The sequence below is a fragment of the Somniosus microcephalus genome, chromosome 14 (genome assembly GCF_052327205.1).
Source record: "Somniosus microcephalus isolate GS21.2 chromosome 14, FLI_Smic_1.0, whole genome shotgun sequence".
Lineage (NCBI taxonomy): Eukaryota > Metazoa > Chordata > Chondrichthyes > Squaliformes > Somniosidae > Somniosus > Somniosus microcephalus.
In genome coordinates this window covers 74,893,181-74,917,157 of record NC_141000.1, presented here as the reverse complement: position 1 = coordinate 74,917,157, position 23,977 = coordinate 74,893,181, and positions in this window count along the sequence as shown.

Sequence of the window (23,977 nt, the reverse complement as noted above, 5' to 3'; positions counted from 1 at the left end):
ACCCTCCCACATAGCTTTGAGTCGTCTGCAAATTTGGAGATATTACATCCAATTCCCTCGTCCAGATCATTAATGTATATTGTGAATAGCTGGGGTCCTAGGACCAATCCTTGTGGTACCCCACTAGTCACTGCCTGCCACTCGGAAAACGACCCGTTTATTCCAACTCTCTGCTTTCTATCCGCCAACCAGTTCGCTATCCAAGTCAATACCTTGCCCCCAATCCCATGTGCCTTAATTTTGCACGCTAATCTCTTATGCGGGACCTTATCAAAAGCCTTCTGAAAGTCCAAATACACCACATCCACTGGTTCTCCCTTATCTATTTTACCAGTTAGATCCTCAAAAAATTTCAGTAGATTAGTCAAGCACGATTTACCTTTTGTAAATCCATGTTGACTTTGTCCAATCCTGTCGCTGCTTTCCAAGTGCTCTGCTATTACATCTTTTATAATGGACTCCAGCATTTTCCCCACTACTGATGTCAGGCTTACCGGTCTATAATTCCCCGCTTTTTCTCTACCGCCTTTTTTGAATAGTGGGGTAACATTAGCTACCCTCCAATCCATGGGTACTGTTCCAGAGTCTATCGAGTTCTGGAAGATGACCAGCAATGCATCAATTATTTCTAGGGCCACTTCCTTAAGTACTTGTAGATTATCAGGCCCTGGGGATTTATCGGCCTTCAGTCCCATCAATTTTCCTAACACCATTTCCCTACAAATACTGATTTCTTTCAGTTCCACCCTTTCATCAGACCCTATGTTCCCCGGCATCTCTGGGAGGTTATTTGTGTCCTCCTTTGTGAAGACAGAACCAAAATATGTATTTAGTTGGTCAGCCATTTCTTTGTTCCCCATTATAAATTCCCCTGATTCTGACTGCAAGGGACCTACGCTTGACTTCACCAATCTTTTTCTCTTCACATATCTATAAAAGCTTTTACAGTCAGTTTTTATGTTCCCAGCTAGCTTACTCTCATACTCTATTTTCCCCTTCTTAATTAATCCCTTTTTCCTCCTTTGTTGAATCCTAAACTGTTCCCAATCCTCAGGATTATTGCTTTTTCTGGCCAATTTATATGTCCTCTCCTTGGATCTTATGCTATCCCTAATTTCCCTTGTTAGCCACGGTTGAGTCACCTTTTTTGTTTTATTTTTATGCCAAACTGGGATGAACAAATTCTGTAGTTCATCCATGCGGCCTTTGAATGTTTGCCATTGCCTATCCACCGTCAACCCTTCGAGTGACATTCTCCAATCAATCCTACCCAACTCGCTCCTCAGACCATCGTAGTTTCCTTTATTTAAATTTAGGACCCTAGTCTCTGAGTCAACGACTTCATTCTCCATCTTAATGAAGAATTCGATCATATTATGATCGCTCCGACCCAAGGGGCCTCGTACAACAAGATTGCTAATTAATCCATTCTCGTTACATAATACCCAGTCTAAGATGGCCTGATCTCTGGTTGGTTCCTCGACATGTTGGTCCAGGAAACCATCCTGTAAACACTCCAGGAATTCCTCCTCCACAGTATTGTTACTAATTTGGTTAGCCCAATCTATATGTAAATTAAAGCCACCCATGATGACTGCTGTGCCCTTATTGCACGCTTCTTTAATTTCCCTTTTAATGCCATCCCCAACCTCCGCCTTACTGTTTGGAGGTCTATATATCACTCCCACTAATGTTTTCTACCCCTTAGTATTTCTCAATTCTACCCATACAGATTCCACATCATCAGAGCTAATATCCTTCCTTACAATTGTGTTAATCCCTTCTTTAACCAGTAATGCTACCCCACCTCCCTTTCCTTTTTGCCTATCTTTCCTGAATATCGAATACCCCTGGATGTTGAGTTCCCAGCCTTGGCCATCCTTGAGTCACGTTTCCGTAAACCCAACCAAATCATATTCGTTTACCTCTATTTGCGCAGCCAATTCATCCACCTTATTACGAATGCTCCTCGCATTAAGACACAAAGCCTTCAGGCTTGTTTTTTTAATGCTCTTAGACCTATTAGAATTATTATTTACTGTGGCAATGTTTGATTTAAACCCTTGATTTCTCTGACTGGCACTTTTGTTTTTCTCCTTCCTATCTTTTGCTTTCATCGTTGTTTCCCTTTCCTCTGTCTCCCTGCTCAGGTTCCCAACCCCCTGCCATTTTAGTTTAAACCCTCCCCCAAAGCACTGGCAAACACTCCCCCTAGGACATCGGTTCCAGCCCTGCCCAGGTGTAAACCGTCCAGTTTGAACTGGTCCCACCTCCCCCAGAACCGGTTCCAATGTCCCAGGAACTTGAATCCCTCCCCCTTGCACCATTCCTCTAGCCACGTATTCATCTGAAATATCCTTCTATTTCTACTCTGACTAGCACGTGACACTGGTAGCAATCCTGAGATTACTACCTTTGAGGTCCTATTTTTTAATTTACCTCCTAACTCCCTATATTCCGCTTTTAGGACCTCATCCCACTTTTTACCTATATCGTTGGTGCCTATATGCACCATGACAACTGACTGTTCACCCTCCCCTTCCAAGATGTTCTGCAGCCGCTCTGAGACATCCTTGACCCTTGCACCAGGGAGGCAACACACCATCCTGGAGTCTCGTTTGCGGCTGCAGAAACACCTATCTATTTCCCTTACAGTAGAATCCCCTAGTACTATAGCTCTACCCTCTTTTTCCTCCCGTGCTGTACAGCAGAGCCACCCCTGGTGACAGGAAGTTGGCTGCTGCTGCTTTCCTCTGATAAGCCATCCCCACCAACAGCACTCAAAGTGGTGTATCTGTTTGAGAGGGGGATGTCCACAGGGGACCGCTGCACTGCCTGCCTGCGCCTAGTACTCTGCCTGTTGGTCACCCATTCCCTTTCTTCCTGTCCAACCTCTAACCTGCGGTGTGTCCAACTCTGTAAACGTGCTATTCACGATGTCCTGAGCATCGCGAACGCTCCACTATGCATCCAATCACAGCTCCAGTGCCGCAATGTGGTCTGTCAGTAGCTGCAGCTGGATGCACTTCCTGCACATGTAGTTGTCAGGGACACAGGAAGTGTCCCTGAGTTCCCACATATCGCAGGAGGAGCATACCATGTGGCCGGGCTGTACTGCCATGACTTACCCTTTAATTAATTGAAATTAAATTAAACCAATCAATCCTACTAATTACAGTGCAGATAAATGGTTTACCAACAGTCCCCGCTACACCAGAGAGACCTTAGTAACTATAAACCAGAGTTAAAGTTTAAAAAAGAGAGAAATACTCACCAACCAATCACTTACCTGCTTCCTGGTGACGTCACACTTTGATTACTTTTTACCTCTCTCCCCCGCTGCTGAATTGATATGCCTCTCTGCCGCCACTTTTATACTCACCTCGCCGAGCTCCTCACCCAGGTCCGTCGCCCTGGTCGGGCCTCACTGCCGCCGCTTTTATACTTGCCTCGCCGCGCTCCTCACCCAGGCCCGTCGCTCTGGTCGGGCCTCGCTGCCGCCGCTTTTATACTCACCTCGCCGCACTCCTCACCCAGGTCCGTCGCTCTGGTTGGGCCTCGCTGCCGCCGCTTTTATACTCGCCTCGCCGCGCTCCTCACCCAGGTCCATCGCTCTCCTTCCTCAGGTAAGGCAACCAAAACTGCACACAATACTAAAGGTGTGGTCTCACCAAGGCCCTGTACAACTGCAGCAAGACATCCTTGTTCTTGTACTCGAACCCTCTCGCTACGAAGGCCAACATACCATTTGCCTTCTTAACCGCTTGCTGCACCTGCATGCTTACCTTCAGCGACTGGTGCACAAGGACACCTAGGTTTCGTTGCACTTCCCCTTTTCCCAATCTATTGCCATTCAGATAATAATCTGCCTTCCTGTTTTTGCCACCAAAGTGGATAACCTCGCATTTATCCACATTATACTGCATCTGCCATGCATCTGCCCAATCACCCAACCTGTCCAAATCATACTGGAGTTTCTCGGCATTCTCCTCACAGCACACACGCCCACCCAGCTTTGTGTCACCTCTAAACTTGGAGATATTACCTCTAGTTCCCTTGTCAAGATCATTAATATATATTGTGAATAGCTGGGGTCCTAGCACCGATCCCTGCGGTACCCCACTAGTCACTGCCTGCCACTTGGAAAAAGAGCCATTTAGTCCAACTCTTTGCTTCCTGTCTGCCAACCAGTTCTCTATCCAAGTCAGTACCTTGCCCCCAGTCCCATGTGCCTTAACTTTACACGCTAATCTCTTATGCGGGACCTTATCGAAAGCCTTTTGAAAGTCCAAATACACCACATCCACTGGTTCTCCCTTATCTATTCTACCAGTTACATCCTCAAAAAATTCCAGTAGATTAGTCAAACACAATTTACCTTTTGTAAATCCATGTTGACTTTGTCCGATCCTGTCACTGTTTTCCAAGTGCTCTGCTATTACATTTTTTAGAATGGATTCTAGCATTTTCCCCACTACCGATGTCAGGCTTGCCGGTCTATAATTCCCCATTTTCTCTCTACCACCTTTTTTGAATAGTGGGGTAACATTAGCTACCCTCCAATCCATGGGAACTGTTCCAGAGTCTATCGAATTTTGGAAGATGACCAGCAATGCATCTACTATTTCTAGGGCCACTTCCTTAAGTACCCTAGGATGTAGATTATCAGGCCCTGGGGATTTATCGCCCTTCAATCCCGTCAATTTCCCTAACACCATTTCCCTACAAATACTGATTTCTTTCAGTTCCTCCCTCTCATTAGACCCTATGTTCCCCGACATCTCTGGGAGGTTATTTGTGTCCTCCTTTGTGAAGACAGAACCAAAGTATGTATTTAATTGGTCAGCCGTTTCTTTGTTCCCCATTATAAATTCCCCTGATTCTGACTGCAAGGGACCTACGCTTGACTTCACCAATCTTTTTCTCTTCACATATCTACAGAAGCTTTTACAGTCAGTTTTTATGTTCCCAGCTAGCTTACTCTCATACTCTATTTTCCCCCTCTTAATTAATCCCTTTGTCCTCCTTTGCTGAATCCTAAACTGCTCCCAATCCTCAGGTTTACTGCTTTTTCTGGCCAATTTATATGTCTTCTCCTTGGATCTTATGCAATCCCTAATTTCCCTTGTTAGCCACAGTTGAGTTACCTTTTTTGATTTATTTTTATGCCAAACAGGGATGAACAAATTCTGTAGTTCATCCATGTGATCTTTGAATGTTTGCCATTGCCTATCCACCGTCAACCCTTTGAGTAACATTCCCTAATCAATCCTACCCAACTCGTGCCTCATACCATCGTAGTTTCCTTGCACTTCCTAGTTGGATTGGTGAGCATGTTTCTGGCCCTTCACAATCAGATCTAGATAGGTTTAAGGGGGTGGATTTAAGGGTACAATTAACATGAGTTGCTGTCCCTCGATGTTCCGTGTGTTTCCTTATTTCATGATGATTTTTGTAGAGTATAAGATGCCTGTATTTGCCTTAGTTAGTATTGTGTCGTTATGATTTGTTTGTGTTTTTCCCTCCCATGTACTTGCATTTGATTTATTTTTCCATATGCAATAAAATTTCATTTCGTTTCATCAAACTTGGCCTACAAGAGTTTTCTCTACATTGTAGTTCCTGCCCCAAAGTCCAGAGTATAGAATCTAAGGGGCGAGTGGGTCGAACCACTCAAGGTTTTACTGTGCAAGAGAGAGAGGCCTCTAGAGAGAGAAACCTCTGCGATCTAAAACCCCTTACAGAAAATGGCGACTGCGGCAGGACTCTGGCAGCAGGATTGCAATGTAGTAGATCCGAGTTTGAATGGTCGAAATGCAATGGATGAGAGGATAGCAGATTATGTCTTTGGCAAGGTAAATCTCACTAAGCAGTGGATTTCCGATCTCTTACTGGATGGGCGTCTGGTGGACGCAGCCATCAGGTGGACAGAGAGCAAAGAGCATAAGAAGTCAGTGGCGAAGGCAGTGTGGCTGATGTGTTACAAGAAGCAGGTCCAGATCTTGGACCGGGTCATTGCAGCACAGGCAGCCAAGATCACAACCCAGGCAGCAGAGATAGAGGAAAAGGCCATGGGAGGGGAAAAACTCATCACAGCACTTCAAGCGCTAAATCAGGAACGCCAAGTGGTAGCTAGTCAACATCAGGCTAGGATAGAGTACCTGGAGTGCCAGGTTACTGAGGCAAAGATCAATGAAACGAGGATACGGGAGAAAAACGCCCGCCTCGCACAACAGCTAAGAGTGCAGGAGGAGAGAGTAGTGGAGGTTAAGGCAGCTTACAAGCTAGCCCTCGAGCACGGGTTTGAGAGCACAGACCACGGCCCCTGCCAGAAGACCATAGAGGACCTAAGAACGGCCCTGGTTAAGGCAAAAGGCATGGTGTGTTTCGTCAGACCGAAAGCCAGTCACATGGACTTTTTGAAGGAATCAAAACAGCCGATTCCAGCTGAGGTAGTTGTGGTACCAGCCACCGAGCCCTCAGCACCACCGAGCTATAGTGAGACTTGGCTGGAGAAACAGGGGGTGGTAAAAGAGGAGGTAGCCGAGGTGGAATGTGAGCAAGAACAACCACTGGTAGCAAAGCCGGGACCGGCACCAATGTGTCCCGCTCGGCACCAGAGGTTCAGTCCCAATGCCGCCAATGGCGATGTCGGACCCCACCAGAACCAGCTCGTGGTGCCCTATGCTGCCCCACAATTAAGGTCCATGGTGAGCCACCTCACACGACTCACAGTAAAGGGAGATCCCTCGATTCATTTCAGGGAGATAGAGGAAACAGCAGCCATTAATGACTGTGATGAACAGGAACAGGTGAAATTGTTGCTTTTCTCCCTGGATTGCACAATCCTTCAGTGCCTCTCAGATGAGAGTAAGAGGGGACGGAAGTTTTAGAAGTGATGGGAGTGGACGACGGTAGTCCGTTCGACCGTGTAGAAGGGACCGTGCAACTATCTGGAGAACCCCCACGGGTTTTCGCAGAAAGGCTGTGGCCAGTGTATCAACGCAGCTGTCCGGGCATGCCTGAACGGGCTGCAATGAGCAACGAACAGCAGGTTCATTGGCTCCGTTGCTTGGTTACCAACAGCTTGCCAGAGATACGGGCCCTAGCCAGGTCATGGTTTGATCCCCAAGGTCACGGAGGAGACGGTGCTCCGTCAGCTAAATGTTGCGTACAAGAATTGTAGAGGTCAAGAAACACCTCCCCAGAAGGGAAAGGTGCATGAGGCAAAACCCGCAGCCCCAAGCAAGAAAGAGTGGCGCCAGGAGGGGAATCGCCCTGCCCAAGCCAAGCTCAATTGCTACGGGTGTGGGAAGGATGGACATTGGCGCAAGGACTGTAGAAATCCGTGGAAGGATAATAAGGGAAAATTTCCCGCAGCCCCAGCACCAGCCCAAACCCAAGCCGTAGCTCCTGCCCCAGCACAAGGAGTCGGTGTAGCTATGGATCCCGCTGCGATAGAATCAATTATAGAGACAATGCGGTCTCTTATGATCGCGCAGGGGAAGATAGCTGTCACCACTGGTCTTGTTGTTCCCGAAACCCCGACCACTGTGCTCCAATGACTAGAGCCAACGCAGCCTGTCGACCTGTGTCCTCTAGAAAGACATGCACAGGAAGAGACCTCCTGTAAAATGGAGGAATACCTGCGGTGCCAGGCTACGGAGGCTAAGTTAGTTGAGCAGGCTTTAAGGGAGGAGAACGCTAGGTTAACAGCGAGGGCTGGCAGTTTAGAGGGTCAGCTAAGGGCTTGTAAATGGTTTCACGTCAATCAGTGCAAACTGTTTAAACCGGGTGCAAGAGTATCAGCAACCGAAGCCAGGTCTGAGGGTAAAGATCCTCAGCCTGAGGCGTGCGATGAGTCACAGACCACACAAGCTGGCGTTGTAGCCTGCTTGGAAGGAGAAGCTGCCCCGCCCACCTGGGGGGAGGCTTCCCCTATGGCCTGGGACTCGGACGAGGAGGAGCCCGAACAACAAGGCCCCGCCCTCGACACGATTCTGGAGGAGGTGGAGTCGGAGGACGGAGGTCCCGCTCTCGACTCGAGCGTGGGGGGAGGTAGAAATTGGGGGCGGAGATCCTCCACCTGTAGGGACAGGTGAGGAGGAGTCGTCTGCCACAGACCCAAATCCCAAAGGGGCGGAGCCTGAGGGGAGGGAGCCGAAGCCCACAGTCGTGGAAGAGCCAGGGCTGTGAGAGCTAAAGTCCCACCTGAAGGTCCACTCGCCAAGGGAGCCTGCCCGAATCCCAAAGGGGCGGAGCCTGAGGGGAGGGAGCCGAAGCCCACAGTCGTGGAAGAGCCACGGGCTGTGAGAGCTAAGGTCCCACCCGAAGGTCCACTCGCTAAGGGAGCCACGCCCAAAGTACCTTTTCGCAGGTCGACTCGAACACCTCAGCCAGTAAAACCTTGGCCCGAGTCCCCCGCTCCCAGTAAACGCTGACTTGAGAAATCCTTGATAAAACGCAGTCCCCGATTAACAGCAAAAGGCTGCGGGGAACCCAAGCCACAAGTCACTGCAGCCCCGCCACAGGGAGCGGCGAGCTGCAGTCCAATCGGGGACGGGCGGCGCTGTACATAAGTTAAGTTTAAGTTTAAGTTTAAGGTGTGTAAATATTAAAGTGATTATAGAGTTTAAGTAGTTTTGAAATCTGCCCAGTATGTGTGTATTTTTGGATCGAGGTCGAAAGATCCAATCATGCCGTCACCTAAGCCAGAATCTCTCGGGAGCCTGGCTATATTGTTCGATCTGTTACAGGAGCCAGAAAAGATGAGAGGGATCCTCGTCGCGTTCATGACGATCGGATGGAGCTGGGCCTATCGGGGCCGCACCAAGGACTCCACAATTTACAGGTGCTCTGGCAACAGAGGCCCCGTCGCGACTGATGGAACCGGCCCACGGGAGGCTGAAGAGACTGCTGTCTACTTCCATGAAGGAAGGTGGCCAGGCTGGCTGGGGTCGAACTCTACTGAATACTCCAGCCAGACGGGGTTTGCATACAGGGAAACGTCTCTGACGTGCCCCAGGGTGAGGGTCATCGCACCCAGGATCAGCGTCACCGCTGGGAGGAAGATTTGCCTTGTTTGCCACGGACGGGTACATTTGAATCGTTGGTGGTGGCTGTGCAAGTTGAGCAGCACCATGAAGAACTCCACTGTGGAATGGAAGAGACTGGGTAACAACACCCATCGGACTATTACGGGAGCTCATGGGGGGTTGAGTGTCTGTTGGGACAAATGGTGGGAACCAGATGAGGGGATCTACATCTGTATGTGGGGTTCAGAATGCGCTTGCCCCACAGGCGTCTCCATCTTTTTCCAAAGACAGTGGCAGGATGCTGGACAAGGAATGAGGTGGGACGTCAGCACATGGGCGTGCGGAGTCCCATACTCTCAGATCCCAGTAAACGCCACTGAACTCATCACCCGACCCCGCAAGCCCCTGCCCACAATTCCGGTAGCTAAAGCCCTCAAGGAAGGGTGCCCCACCACAACAAAGGGACCCGGGAACGGATTGGTATTGGTACCCACAGGTCAGGTGCTGTACCAAGGGGTGCACTACGCGGTGGCTTTGGTGATTTTAAACCTCACCGAGGTACGATTGCCAGAGTGGTGCCCCAAGGAAACGGAGCAATTATACCAGGTCCTGTTAACAAACATGTTTAAACAGTTTTACGAATTCGACTTTGCCGATGTCGACAGAGCCGAATTGTACACCACACCACATGAGGTCTTGGACAGGATAGGGAGGCAAAGAAGGGGTGCAGTAAATGATATTTTCACAGCTTTTAATACAGGAACTTCCGTCATCAACACATTGGATGACGTGGAGCTGCAAACCCAGATCAATGGTTTGAAAACACAGTTAAGAAAAATACTGACTGACGAGAATAAGGTAGTGGGTTCTGAGTTACATGAGGACCAGGCCATGACACTACACTTAAAAGAAATTATAGCTGAGCTGGAGAAACACGCCAGAACGGTAAATGCTCTCATCAGGGAGGATTGGAACGCGTCCGATCAGGCTGCGCAGAACGAAGCTTGTGTGCTATACGGGGCATGGTTACTGGGCGAGGGCCGCAGTAACCTGGAGGATTTGAAACAAGGTTTAGTCCCCTCCTGGATCAGCAACAAGCACCTCGCAGCCCTCCACCCTATTGAGAATGCATTGAGCCCATGCCAGCTCAGACTAGCTTCAGAGGCCTACCCAGTCCCAGTGGACTGTGGACGGTCTAATCACATGATTATGGGTATAGTGGTAAGAATGCCGGCGATGGGAAAGACAGCCAAACCCGCCCCGGTATACAGGGTGGAGAACATTGGAGTCATTCAGGGGGGTGCGCACATTCGTTACACAGGGGTCCCACCTTACATCATTCGATGGGAGCATGCAATGATGGGTACCGACCTCTCGGGGTGCCGGGGCCGGGGAGCACACATCATCCTGTGTCCCCAGCACTTGAATGCCCATTCAAAACCACAGTGCGGGTTCAGAACTGCTGGCGCGAAGCCTATAAATTGCACCATGGAGGCAATGGCACAAGGCCATGTGCCCCCACAGGTGGCATATATAGGAGGTGGGACATACTGTGTCACCACTGCAGCGCCCCACTACCAGCATGGACAGCATGGTTGGTGTCCAGTTAGTGACAGCAGCTTCTGTTTCAAGCCCAGGGCAGAAGTTCAAGTGGCCCAGGAGCAAATTGTCCCCATTCCTGAACCTTCCACTGTTCACATCACTGTTAAATAGAACTTCACTGATCTGTAGCGATTCGTTGCACATTTTGGATATATCATTCCCCCTCTCCCTGAACACCTCACCAAGATATTAAAAGCCGTTGTTGTTTCACAGAAACATTTCTACACACTGGAGCAGAAGACTTTAGAGATAGGGGCAGACATATTGGACATAGTGACCCCACCGTGGTGGGACCTGTTCACTAATAAAAAAGTCCCTTCATGGATTAGGATTGCCTCCCACGTTCTTGTAGTGTGCCAGGTTGTCATTGTAGTTTATTTACTGTTTGTACACTGTAAAAAGGTCAAACATTCGCAAAAGTATGAGAATAGAGGGGAATGGAGGGAGCATTATGTGCGGGTAGAAGAAGAGACACCCGTTTAGATTTTGCTGCTTTATATAAAGTTAAAGTTTTCCCTCCCTCCTCTGTATTATTTTTTGATATGTATTCATGTACATTGTAATTTTCGTGTGTACTTTATTTTTCTTATTGCATTTGAATTAGATGTGTTGTTATTATTAAAAGATAGTGTGTATGCACTAGGTGATGTAGGGGTATAAGGCCCCCCTCCACACCTGGAAGTAAGTTGTCAGATTTTAACTCCAAGGTATTGCCATCTGTAGATGCTCATTATACACTAGATATTTTTCTGAAATGGGAAATGCATGTGTCGTGGGGTCATAGATAGGTAAATATTGGGAATGGTTTGATTGTGGAAAGTCAGAAAATTTTGCTCACCCAGAATTATGATACTTCAAGCAAGTTACAGTATCATCAGGGGGGAGTGTAGGATTCACAAAATTGAACTTTATATTATAAAGGGTCAAATGGCAGAAGAGGCCATGATTTTTAAAGACTGTTTTAAAAGAAGCCCAGAAAAAGGGGCATACAAAATGGCCACCATACCACGTGACTGGCTTGTTGGGACATTTTAAAATGGTTCCTGTGAATCCTCAGACAGCTTTGTGGATTCAACCCACAGTAAGTTCTGGAAGCCGTTTCTGAGAGAACGAAACCAGACCCCCACATATACATAGGGATTAGATGCAGATCCAGTCAAGATCGGCCTGGAGACAGAGGCCATCTAAATGTTGACCCAGACAAAAGGGGACAATTTCATATTCATGAGAACAGCACCAAGGACTAAATAATGAGATCAGCAGGACATTAAAAACAATGAAGGTCATTCCAGACCAGAGATGGGCCTTTACCGGCCATCTAAAATATTTTAAAATATAATAACTACCCCGCTGTGCTCCCAGCCCGCCAAAAGTTAAACAAAGACTAACCTGATTTTGGGCGGGAAGTGGAGGCTTCTGAAGGAAAAGTATAATTGGAGGAGTTGAAGTGGAATTCGGACAGTTGAACAGTTGTCGGACAGTTGAGTCGTTGGAGAGTTGTATTCGAACAGTGAAATCCGGCGGTTGTTGAGCTGGGTAAAGAGGAGCTGGTTTGGGAGAAGATCAGCGAACTCCTCTCCACCATCGGAGGAAGAAGAAGGAGACTAAGCCGCCATCAAGAAGACCATTTGAGCCGGTGTCCCGCCCCGGGGTCAAACATCGGGAGATCATCGACCAACCCCGGGCCATTGATGAAAATAAGAGGCCCTCTCCCAACTCGAGAGAAGAGACAAAAATAAACTGAAGAAACGATGGGAGCCAGCCCAAGGCTCCTCTGACCGGGGTCGAGCCGATGGTCCCCGACCCCGTCGACTTCCAGAACCAGCCAGTGTCCAGCCGCCCCCGACCCCCACCTCAGGAGAGAGGTGTGGCGCAGCTCGCTGGAGCTCCACGATCCACGTGGAGACGGAATGCCTAAAAGGATCAAACGCAGACTGGTTCAAAACCTTGCACTTCCTAGTTGGATTGGTGAGCATGTTTCTGGCCCTCCACAACCAGATCTAGATAAGTTTAAGGGGGTGGATTTAAGGGTACAATTAACATGAGTTGTTGTCCCTCGATGTTCCGTGTGTTTCCTTATTTCATGATGATTTTTGTAGAGTATAAGATGCCTGTATTTGTCTTAGTTAGTATTGTGTCGTTATGATTTGTTTGTGTTTTTCCCTCCCATGTACTCTCTTATCTGCTTGCATTTGATTTATTTTTCCATATGCAATAAAATTTCATTTTGTTTCATCAAACTTGGTCTACAAGAGTTTTCTCTACATTGTAGTTCCTGCCCCAAAGTCCAGTGTCTAGAATCTAAGGGGCGAGTGGGTCGAACCACTCACGGTTTTACTGTGCAAGAGAGAGAGGCCTCTAGAGAGAGAAACCTCTGCGATCTAAAACCCCTTACACATTGTCTGAAAGGGTGGTAGAGGCAGAGACCCTTAACACATTTAAAACATACTTGGATATGCACTTGAAGTGCCATAACCTACAGGGCTACGGACCAAGAGCTGGAAAGTGGGATTGGCTGGATAGCTCTTTGTCGGCCGGCGCGGACAAGATGGGCTGAATGGCCTCCTTCTTTGCTGTAAATTTCTATGATTCTATGATTCTGCATATGTTTTCTCATTTTGAAGGTTTGACTGATGGCAGATGAAATGTAGATTTCTGTCTTATGAAGGAATTTGGCAATGACAATGAGGGACTTTGTGAGATTGTAGGGGAAAGGAGGCAGTTGTGAACTGAATAGCTTTGTCTTTTTTTGTCTGCTTCCATTGATAAGACTATGAATTGTGGCGCCCTCCTGAATAGAGCATCAGTCACCCTTTTGTTGCGATTGTGAGCAGTTGCCTGACTAATGCAGGAAAGGTCACTTGAGGCTGCCTGGAAAGATGCAGATGCAACAAAATTCAAGGCATTGATAACATTGACTGGCACATAAAATACTGCTCTCCTGGTGGAAGTGGGGTGCATGTTGTCAGTTTGAAGTTGATGTATTTCCCCAGTAACCTCCTAGGAGAAGCACTGATGGTCAGAAAAGTCGAAGTAAAACTGTTTTGGTCTGTAGACCCTGGTGAGAGGATATGAGCACAAAGGGCAGAGATTCATTCTGTAAAGCCTGACTGAGTTTATAATCTAGCCTCTTTCATATTTTCATCCTGCTCCCCTTTATAGCATACGAATAGAGGGATTCCTATCTAGAAATCCATGCCCCCAATGCACAGCAGCACTTTAAGCAGAGCTGAGTGAAACTAGCAGCAAAAATTCTGACTGAACCTTCCAAGTACTAAAAAGATCAATAAGCAGGTAAAGTAACATCAACTTTCAGTAGCAGCACATAATGTGATATCGCCTCAGGGGTACAATCCTGCAATTATTTGGGGGCAGGTTTGGGGTGGAAATTTGGGAAAATAGGTCAGAGGGTTTAGCCACGACCCCTTGACTTATTTACATGAGGCAGATTGGAATCCTGGGGGGCATTAAAGGGGACTGGCATTTTTCGTGAGAATAATTCAGGTGCAGATTTATTGCAGCAGCTTTGAGGCAGTAGCCTTTAAGGACCTGTTTTACTCTGTTTATTGCCTCAGAACCGGGTAGTTAGGAGGAAAATCCAGGCCAGTATCTGTAGTTGGAGAGCAAGCCAACTGATTGAGGCTATTAGCAACATGTGAATAACACAGCAACTCAGCCATAATGCTATTCATAGTATTTCTACATCTGATGTGTTAGTAAGTCACACCACTTACTGACCAGGGAAATGGTGGGCTAGAGACAGATGAATAAATTATGTTGATAAAGTCTGAAAAGTCAGGTGATGGAACAGGGTAAACTCTCACCAGAAGGAACTTCATTTTCCTCTCCTGTCTGAAAGGCTTTTAATACATTCATTCTAAGGGGGAAAAATTTGGTTGGTTAGTGCCTCCCGTTCGTGCCTCCGGAGGTGCTAACGACTTATTGCCCAAGCATGGCAATTTTAGCACCGCCCGTGAAATTGACCTGGTGGTGTGCGGTGGTGCTAAACACTACCGCCATGATCTCCTGTGCCCGGAGATTGTGACGTCATTGAAGCGCGCATTGCCCAGGTAGCGCCCCGGACCGGAAATTGATTCTCGCCCCCTGCCTCAGCGCCTGGTGCTAGGAACGACAGGCAGGGGGGGACAGTTTGCAGTCGGCTGGGAGCTGGGGGAAGCGCTATTTAAAGGTGTGTGCTTCCCGCTTTTACCTGTCGGCAAAAGATTCTGCATATGCAGGTTGAGAGAGGGAGAGAGGCATCTGGAAACATTTAACGCTATCCTACAAGGAGTTTTGTACCTCAGCAAGACTTTTCAGGTTCCCATCTCTGTTAGCTTTATTACTACCACATTTAGAAGATTTAATGAGGGCTGTACTAGCATGGGGCCTCGTCCTCCAGCTTCACTGTCGGAGGCAGCGGAGGCGGAGAGAGAGAGAGTGGAAAACGTGGCCAGAGGGAGGAGGGCCAACAAGGCTCTGCACAGGAGACCTTACCCTCCCAGGGTATTCCGGGAGCAATTCTCATATATCCATTAATACAAAGCAAAATACTGTGGATGCTGGAAATCTGAAATAAAAACAGAAAATGCTGGAAATACTCAGCAGGTCAGGCAGCATCTGTAGAGAGAGAAACAGAGTTAACGTTTCAGGTCGATGACCCTTTGTCAGAACTGGAAAAAGTTGGAGATGTAACAGGTTTTTATGCAAGTGTAGGGGCAGGGAGAGGGGGGAGGGGAGGAAAGAACAAAAGGGAAAGTCTGTGATAGGATGGAAGGCAGGAGAGATTAAGAGACAAAAGGGATGATGGTGTAAGGCAAAAGGAGATGGTAATGGGACAAGTTAAGAAACAAAAGATGACTCCAGGTGAAGTGTAAATGGCAATGGCAGGATGATCAACAGCTGCCATGTGAGAGAGAGAAAAAAATGATAGGGGCCGAGGTTATGGTCTGAAATTGTTGAACTCGATGTTGAGTCCGGAAGGCTGTAAAGTGCCTAATCGAAAGATGAGATGCTGTTCCTCGAGCTTACGTTGAGCTTCACTGAAACAGTGTAAGAGGCCGAGGAATATATCCATCTGTCCAAGGAGCAGTGTTTTAGAAGGCTCCGCTTCAGCAAGGAGGTGGTCACAGAGCCACCTCCTGCAGCCAGAGCACCAGCCTCAGCTCAGGACCAGGACGTCTCTGTCGGTGACAGTGAAGGTGACAGTGGCTCTCAATTTCTACGCCAGTGGCTCCTTCCAGGCGTCAACAGGGAATATTGTGAACATCTCCCATTGTTGCATCCGGGAGGTCACAAACGCTCTCAACAAAAGGAGAAGGGAGTACATCTCATTCCCCATGACCCGAGACAAACAGCGTTAACGCGCATGTGGCTTTGCTAGGATAGCGGGCTTCTCCATGGTTCAGGGCGCCATTGACTGCACGCACGTGGCACTGCGGGCACCTCATGAAAATGCAGAGGTTTTCCGCAACCGCAACGGCTGCCACTCTCTGAATGTCCAGTTGGTTTGCGACCATGGACAGCGCATCCTCGCCGTCAATGCCCGCTATCCTGGCAGCAGCCACGATGCATCCATTCTGCACCAGACTGGTGTCCCAGACCTGTTCCAGCCACCACACCAACTTCATGGCTGGCTCCTCGGGGACAAGAGTTATCCACTCTGCACCTGGCTGATGACACCGCTCCGTAACCCCAACACTCCTGCTGAGCTCACCTACAATGAGAGCCATAGCGCCACCAGGAACCTCATTGAACAGACTATCGGCGTGCTGAAGCAACGGGTCTGGTGTCTTGACCATTCTGGAGCCATGCAGTACTCACCTGATCGAGTATCGGTTTTCATTGTTGTGTGCTGCATGCTTCACAACCTCGCAATTCTGAGGACCCAGCCATTGCCACCAGGGATTGGTGCACCACCTCAGGAGGAGGAAGAGGGAGAGGAGGAGGAGGAGGTGGAGGAGGAGGATGAAGAGGAGGATGAGCAGCAACAACATGGGAGGGAGGTGATCAATGTTGCTTCTGCAAGGGCCACTCGTGAACGCCTCATAAGACACCGCTTCTGATGAATAACAGAGAAGATGCCTTTTGCGATCAACAAGCACATCATTACAGCCATCCCACAGTCCATGAGGAAATTTGTAACATTTCAATAAAAAAATCTTATTAAGCACAACCAATAACAAACAAACAAAACTGATTCTTACCACATCAAAATAAGTCTTAACAGAGTGAACAATATATTTACATACACATCCAACTTTGGTACAAACATTCTCCCCATATGTTAGAAATATTTTAGTTATTCGCCCTTCGTGAATGATCTCCCTCCCCTTTGCACTTCCCTCTTCCCACCCTACTGCTCCTCCATAATGTGGCCCCAGTGGCTGCAGCAAGGCTGGCGGAAGGCTGCTGAATCTCGGATCCAGAGACTGCAGATGGCCTTGAAGGATGCCCTCGACCATCTCTGGGCCTGGAGGGCCCGGCTGTAGACTGCACCAACTCAGCATGGACAGCAGCAGTCTGGGCTGGCTGTGTTACAGGCTGTGGCAAGTGCAATGGCAGAGTGGCAGTGGTGGGAGCAGGAATGCTGTCATCCTGAGAGGACAGCACCTCCCTGCTCGACCGACACACTGCCACTTCCCTGGGGCAGACCCTCAGCATCCGGAGCAATCTGCTCAAGCACAGATTGCTGGCCTGCTGTGGCACCGTGAGATCCCTTGTAGACTGTGGGCGGCCCAGCGACGATGGCAGCAGTCAGCGCTTGTGTGGCATCAATCTGAGAGTGCATCAGAGCAGTCTGAGATTGGATGGCACCAACCAATGACCCATTTCCAGTACCAAGCCGTTGCGTTGCCTCGGCCTGTGCTGCAATAGATCTGCCACCTCACCCATTACAAGCGGCATGGGTCTGGGACCCCACAGTCTCTCTGCAATTCAACCATCCTCTGCAACGAGGCAAGGATGGGTTCGAGGGTTTGCGCACAGATGACAGCTGTGCTGGCGGCGGATTCCTCCACGCTCCTAGCCAGTGCATCCATGCTCTCGGGCACCCTTGCCATTGCACCCATGAGCTCAGTGTACATGCTCATCGCCTGAGTATTCATTGCAGCAATATCAAGGTCCTCAACCAAGTCCTGTGCAGCAGAACTCGTGCGTGCATTCACCCACCGGGGAGATGGCCCCGAGCTTCCCTTCCCCCATGGCGTTGCTGCAGCCCGCTGGGTTCCGGAGCTTCACCCACATCAGAGCCATTTCCTCTGCTCCCCTTCAGTGAACACGTGGCCCCAGTATTGGAAGTCTCGACCTCAGGAGACACAGGCAGTGAGGCGCTGGCTTCGTGTTCCTCCTCCTCTCCCGCGTCGCTGCCACTGGGAGGCTGAGAGACAGGCTGGTCAGATGGTGGCTCACTATCTGAAAGCAGGAAGGTACAAGAGTGGCTTTAACGTGAGGGAAGGGGGGCAGGAAGGGAGCAAGGAATGGATACAATATAGTTAGATGGAGAGTGGGAAAGGCTGGTGTTGTGAGGGGGAAGTAGTATGAGAGAGGAGGGAGAGATGATGAACATACCATTGCTGTCCCCAAGGGGGTCGACCTCTCCGACTGCGACAGCACCCACGACATGGCTCGCGATGATGCTGTCCACTCGCTCCTCCAGCTGTGTGAGGGGGTGCAGCTCCGCCTGACCTCCTCCCGTGCATTGTTGCTCCCTCCGGTTATGTGAAAGCTTGGCCTGCAAAAAAAAAGGCTAGCGTGTGAGTGAGTGTGCAGCCATGTGTTTGGCAGATGTTCCTACCATAGTTGAATAGCCGTTAAGGTCTGCAAGGTGTGAGATGTGGATGTGACTTTTAGTAGATGGGCATAGTTGTTGGGTGAGTGTTGGGGATTTACATCGTCTGTGCACAGAGTGAGGTGAGATGGTGGGATGTGAAGGTATTTCAAACATCTACTCACCCTGACCACCCGAGCGAGGTAATTGGACTTCTTGCGGCACTGCGTGTGAATCCTTTGGACCAGGCTCCTGGATAAAATGTAATGGGCCACCTCCCTACACACCTTTGTAAACTCCCGGGGCAGTGGCCGCCTGCCAGTGCCTGGGAACAGCACTGCCTGTCAGCGTTCCACAGCCACAACCAGAGCCACCAATGCCTGGTCACTAAACCATCAAGCTCTCTCCCTGGGCCTCTGAGTGTAAAGTCTGTGGGTTGTATAGCGAAGTAATACACAGACTACAAGAGTAACTTAAACAGGACTTTACTATTCGAAGGTCAGGGCGAATCTGCCCCATAAATCCTGACACAGCACTTATATACTGGTGTGGTCACCGTCGGTATTACAGTATACAGCAGCCAAGGTAAAGTAGTGCCACACCTAAAATAGTTCTCTTAAAGGTGAACGGTTACATACAATAGTTCTCTTAAAGGTAGAACAGTTACATACACTACACTGAGTAGCCATGATAATCTTAGGTGAAGATTTGCACCTCCTTGCAGGCCCAGGTCAAATGCAGCAATGATCAGAGTGAGGCTGTGCAGCATGATGGACCCTCCCCTTTAAGAAGTGGAAGGCGCCAGTATCTCTGATTACAAGGTAATTGACAGCGCCTGAGCTTGAGTAGCGCTCCGAGGTAGCGCCCCGTTCCCCGATGTTAGCGCCCTAAGAGAGGTGTGTAGCACTTGATTTAGTGCTCCAATCAGCTCTGGGGTACTGGAGACGCATTTCCCGATCTCGGGCGATAATTTGCGCTGGGCGCTAAATTTTGCGCCTGGCTGATATTAGCGCCCCAAAATGGGCGATACCGAATTTTTCCCCCTAAGTCTTAGCTATTAGAGTTTGCCAAATCAGACTTGCAATATAGAGGAACTTCACTACCATCTGTGCCATAATCTGATTGAAATAAATCATATTCATGGATGGATATCGTATTGTTCAGTTGGCCCATTAAGAATGATTCACAGATTCAAGTGTGTCAGATGTTGTCAGAAAAAGCAGTACTACTGAGAGATGACTATGTTAATCTGAAGGTTATGAATGTTTGCATAATATAATGTAAATTTCTAATCCACATGGCATAAACAGTTGCTAACATACATAGTCACTGATATCTGAAGCTAGATCTCAGCCCAACAGCAAGGAAGGACTGCAGTCTTCACCACACTATGGCCACTGAGGATAAAATCTGAAAATTGTGACAGATTCTATATAATAATATCGGCTGCATAATATATTTGATAAATGCATAACCAGTTTGCCAAAAATGTAGCTTTTAGATCAGGATTTTTGGCAACTTTATCCAAAATGACAAATTTGCACATCATCCATTTAATTGATTATTATGAAACTCAATTTAAGTTAAAACACTTAAGGTTAATTCGATGCCATGGAAAATGGAAGTAAATGTTACTTACGTAACTATAAAACTCTATGCGGGTAATTTTGACTTTGGGTGATAGTGTAAAGTGGGCGATATCGATTCAGCCAGCCGTTTACATCTCTCCTGATTGCCATTCCCATTGACCATGTATAATGGGTGGCTGAATCGATATCGCCCGTTTTACACTATCACCCAAAGTCAAAATGACCCCCGATACAAGAGATTTTCCATTTTGGTGCACCCAGCAAATGCCAGAGCACATAGCAGGAAATTGTGTAACCCCAGCCCATGACTTTCTGCCTATTCCCTAAATTACATAAAAACATAAGAACATAAGAAATAGGAGCAGGAATAGGCCATTTGGCCCCTCAAGCCTGCTCCGCTATTCAATAAGATCATGGCTGACCTTGGGCTCAAAGCCACTTCCCCGCCCGCTCCCCATAACCATTCACTCCCTTATCTTGCAAAAATTGGTCTATCTCCAGCTTAAGTGTATTTAATGACCCAGCCTCCACAGCTCTTCAGGGCAGAGAATTCCACAGATTTACAACCCTCTGAGAGAAGAAATTCCTCCTCATCTCAGTTCTAAAAGGGCGACCCTTTATTCTAAAACTGTGCCCCCGAGTTCTAGATTTCCCCACGAGGGGAAACATCCTCTCTGTATCTAACTTGTAGAGCCCCCTCAGTATCTTATATGGTGTGGAGATGCCGGTGTTGGACTGGGGTGGACAAATGTAAGAAGTCACACAACACCAGGTTATAGTCCAACAGTTTTATTTGAAATCACAAGCTTTCGGAGCACTGCTCCTTCATCAGGTGAAGTGGAGAGATGCCTATAGACACAGATTATATAGTCAGAGAATAATGCCAGATGATTACAGGTAATCTTTCTAACTGCCATTTATCACACCTCGGCAGAGAGATAATCACAGCAATCATAGGTGTGAATGGTGTCCAAACAGATCAGTCAGGAAAACATTACATCAAAGAACAATGAGGTGGGGTCACAAGGGGTAAAATGTTGCAGATGCTGGGGTCTGTATGAAAAACAGAAAACAGACAAAAAACATTTTCTTTGCTGGAAATCCCAGCAGTTCCGGCTGCATCTGTGTAGAGAGAACAAGCCAATGACAACTTGAGTCTGGATGACCCTACGTCAGGTGGGGTTACATGTAGCGTGACATGAACCCAATATCCCGGTTGAGGCCGTCCTCATGAGTGCGGAACTTGGCTATCAGTTTCTGCTCTACGATTTTGCGTTGTCGTGTATCTTGAAGGCCGCCTTGGAGAATGCTTACCCGAAGATCGGAGGCTGAATGTGCTTGACTGCTGAAGTGTTCCCCGACTGGGGAGAAACTATGCCATGTTCTTCGCAGCCTTCAACATATCATCGATGACAACGGACACCTCGCTAAGGCCATCCCCACGCCTCCACTACTCGCCTTCAAACAGCTGCCTAACCTCAAACAGACCATCGTTCGCAGCAAATTACCCAGCTTTCAGGAGAACAGCGACCACGACGCCACACAACCCTGCCACGGCAACCTCTGCAAGACATGCCAGATCATCAACACAGATACCATCATCACACGTGAGGACACCACCCACCAGGTACATGGTACATACTCATGTGACTCGGCCAACGTTGTCTACCTCATACATTGCTTGAAAGGATGCCCCGGAGCATGGTACATCGGCGAGACCATGCAGACACTGCGACAACAGATGAACGGACACTGCGCAACAATCGCCAGGCAGGAGTGTTCCCTCCCAGTCGGGGAACACTTCAGCAGTCAAGGACATTCAGCCTCCGATCTTTGGGTAAGCATTCTCCAAGGCGGCCTTTGAGACACACGACAACACAAAATCGTAGAGCAGAAACTGATAGCCAAGTTCCGCACTCATGAGGACGGCCTCAACCGGGACCTTGGGTTCATGTCACGCTACATGTAACCCCACCTGACATAGGGTCATCCAGACTCGAGTCGTCGTTGGCTTGTTCTCTCTGCACAGATGCGGCCGGACCTGCTGGGATTTCCAGCAAAGAAAATGTTTTTTGTCTGTTTTCTGTTTTTTCATACAGACCCCAGCATCTGCAACATTTTACCCCTTGTGACCCCACCTCGTTGTTCTTTGATGTAATGTTTTCCTGACTGACCTGTTTGGACACCATTCACACCTTTGATTGCTGTGATTATCTCTCTGCCGAGGTGTGATAAATGACAGTTAGAAAGATTACCTGTAATCATCTGGCATTATTCTCTGACTATATAATCTGTGTCTATAGGCATCTCTCCACTTCACCTGATGAAGGAGCAGCGCTCCGAAAGCTTGTGATTTCAAATAAAACTGTTGGACTATAACCTGGTGTTGCGTGACTTCTTACAAGTATCTTATATGTTTCAATAAGATCACTTCTCATTCTTCTAAATTCCAATGAGTATTGGCCCAGCCTGCTCAAACTTTACTCATAAGTCAACCCCCTTATCTCTGGAATTAACCTAGTGAATCATCTCTGAACTGCCTCCAATGCATATATATCCTTCCTTAAATAAGGAGACCAAAACTGTACACAGTACTCAAGATGTGGTCTCACCAATACCCTGTACAGTTGTAGCAGGACTTACCTGCTTTTATACTCCAACCCCCTTGAAATAAAGGCCAACATTCCATTTACCTTTTTGATTACTTGCTGTACTTGCATGCTAACTTTTTGTGTTTCATGCACAAGGACCCCCAGCTCCCTCTGAACTGTAGCATTTTGTAATCTCTCCCCATTTAAATAATAATTTGCTTTTTTATTTTTCCTGCCAAAGTGTATAACCTCGCACTTTCCCACATTATACTCCATCTGCCAAATGTTTTCCCACTCACTTAGCCTGTCTATATCCCTTTGCAGATTCTTTGAGTCCTGCACAACTTGCTTCCCCACCCATCTTTGTATCATCATCAAACTTGGCTACATTACACTTGGTCCCTTCATCCAAGTCATTAATGTAGATTGTAAATAGTTGAGGCCCCAGCACCGATCCCTGTGGCACCCCACTAGTTACCGTTTGCCAACCGGAAAATGACCCATTTATCCCAACTCCCTGCTTTCTGTTAGTTAGCCAATTCTCTATCCATGCTAATATATTACCCGCAATTCCGTGAGCTCTTATCTTGTGCAGTAACCTTTAATGTGGCACCTTATCGAATGCCTTCTGGAAATCCAAATACACCAAATCCACTGGCTCACCTTTGTCCACCCTGCTCATTACATCCTCAAAGAACTCCAGCAAATTTATTAAACATGATTTCCCTTTCATAAAACCATGCTGACTCTGCTTGACTGCATTATGATTTTCCAAATGCCCTGCTACTGCTTCCTTAATGAAAGACTCCAGCATTTTCCCAACGACAGATGTTAGGCTAACTGGTCTATAGTTTACTACTTTCTGTCTCCCTCCTTTCTTAAATAGCAGTGTTACATTTGCGGTTTTCCAATCTGCTGGGACCTCTCCAGAGACCAGGGAATTTTGGTATATTACAACCAATGCATCCACTATCTCTGCAGCCATTTCTTTTAAGACCCTGGGATGCAGGCCATCTGGTCCAGGGGACTTGTCATCTTTTAGTCCCATTATTTTACCATGTACTATTTCCTTAGTAATAGTGATTGTCTTTAGTTCCCCCCTCCCTGTGGCCCCTTGAGTATCCATTATTGGAATGTTGTTAGCGTCTTCTACTGTGAAGACAGATACAAAATATTTGTTCAGAGTCTCTGCCATTTCCCCGTTCCCCATTATTAATTCCCCAGTCTCATCCTCTAAGGGACCAACATTTACTTTAACTACCCTCTTCCTTTTTATACACCTGTAGAAGCTCTTACTATCTGTTTTAATGTTTCTTGACAGTTTACTCTCATAATTCATCTTCTCTCTCTTTATTTTTTTTTTAGTCATCCTTTGCTGGTTTTTAAAAATTTCCC